The sequence below is a fragment of the Cottoperca gobio genome, chromosome 2, assembly GCF_900634415.1.
Source record: "Cottoperca gobio chromosome 2, fCotGob3.1, whole genome shotgun sequence".
Lineage (NCBI taxonomy): Eukaryota > Metazoa > Chordata > Actinopteri > Perciformes > Bovichtidae > Cottoperca > Cottoperca gobio.
In genome coordinates, this window is record NC_041356.1 from 767790 (window position 1) to 769765 (window position 1976).

Consider the following 1976-nt stretch of genomic DNA (forward strand, 5'->3'; position numbering starts at 1 on the left):
AGAAAATGGAAGTTTTGACTTTCATGCCCAAATATGGAACACAATTCCCTGTTATACTGTACAGGCTACAATATGGTGGTGGCATGTGGTAGAAATGTATATAAAATAGCTGAATCACTGTCCATTTAAGAACTCAAAAGGGGCATTGCAACTTGTAACTTGGGAGAAGTTTTCTGCGTTATCTATAGTAATAGCAGTGGCGGGCCGTGCATTTCACACCTAGGCCTTCAGTGATGTCCTACACAGTCCTACCTGAATTATTCCACCTCTTAATACCATCATTATGATGTCATGGCTCTAGAAACTATACATTTAGACAGAAACGCAGTATAACCGGGCGTTGCATCACCCTAACAACAGAGTTATATTAATATTTACGAAATATTTAGTTGTAATTAGAAGGCATTCCCAGCAGTACAATGTGCAGTGCCTCTCGGAGGCTGTGAGCCGGGGGTACCGCTCGTAGTTAGAGATTTGAAAGTGGCGGACAAACCCTTTTCCCGGCTGTGATAGGCTCGCTAGCGTCGGGGTTGGTGTCGATGTCTATTTTTTCTTGAAAAGTTTGTCTTGAAAATGCCATTGTAATTATATCTGCTACCAAATCGATCTCTTCTCCTCCTTTAGCCATTGTGGGTTGAAAAAAAACAGCTCGTAGAAATCTACACAAATTAGCTCCTTCAAAGTTTGCTAGCTCTGAATAGCTCTGCCTATCAATAGTGCGTATCCAATCAAAAGATGTGGACATGCTGACGTTATCGTACGCCTGCTAGCTGGCCCCAGTGTCCCCAACTCGAAATCTGATTGGTTAACGCCACAGTTTTGTCTCTGTTCACTTTAAGCTAAAGGCGCCCGCACCGTTGATTCTGAAGGCCTAAGGGCAGATTTCATGGACCCTGGAAACACATTATGGCTGAAATATGATTGGATAAAAGCTCTAACATAAAGGCCAGCCCTCCAAATCTCGATCTGAGGCTGGAAGCAGCGCAACCAAGAGGAAAGCTATGAAATGAAGAGAATAGACTATGGGGAATCATTTAATACATATTTGTGGAAAAAATATATAAAAATTAAATGTATATTCTGATGATGTTTAGGCCAGCAGAGAAGACCTTGCTGGCCCTGATGGCCCACCACTGAGTAATAGTAATGGTCCAAAAATGATGTGAGATTGCATAGTTTTAAGTCAAAAACGTCAACATTTTCTTGGGACTGACCTGTATATGACTCCAAGTTTGGACGTGAGCCACCCGCGAGTTTCACCACGGTCATAAAAAGTCATGTTAAACACCCTACGCCCCAGCATTCCCCAGACTCCAGATGGATTGACGCGGTTCTAAGCGTGGGCAATCTAATCAAGTAGGCTATCTTTACGCCAATTTTTTTAAATACTTCTCATCGTCGATTTAACCAATCTTAAAATGGCCACGTTCATTCTTAAAGCCTACCGGCTCACTTCCCTTAAATATATCAATAAAGAAGAAAAGAGAGTGAAAAAATACAAAGTTCCAATGATTCTTAAATACAGAAGTTGTGATGAGTCAGGAATAAGCACGGTTTGTAACATATATAATATATAACATATATCTATTTGCTTCACCTTTACAGTAATTCACTACAAACGCATTACAATATGGGCGTTTACGGATACATTCTTTGGGGGTGTATGTTCCTTTTATAACTAAAGTCTTAAGATAGTTGAGAATTCTGCAGCTGGAACTTTAACTAAAACATTTGATAATATTGCTCTGGAAAAAAGTCTTTAAAGATAAGGCTTTTGTTATTTTTTTATTATAGTCACAAATCTGATGAAATAGAGGAATCCTCCAATCTGGCTTTAATGAGTGTGATGGTCAACAATTTATATTATCTTTGAACTATACACCAGTAAATAACTGGTATAACTTTCATGTTGATTTCTTGGAAAATTGCTGTTAAGCACATTTGATAAAAAATGTATTTATAATTATTACAATAAG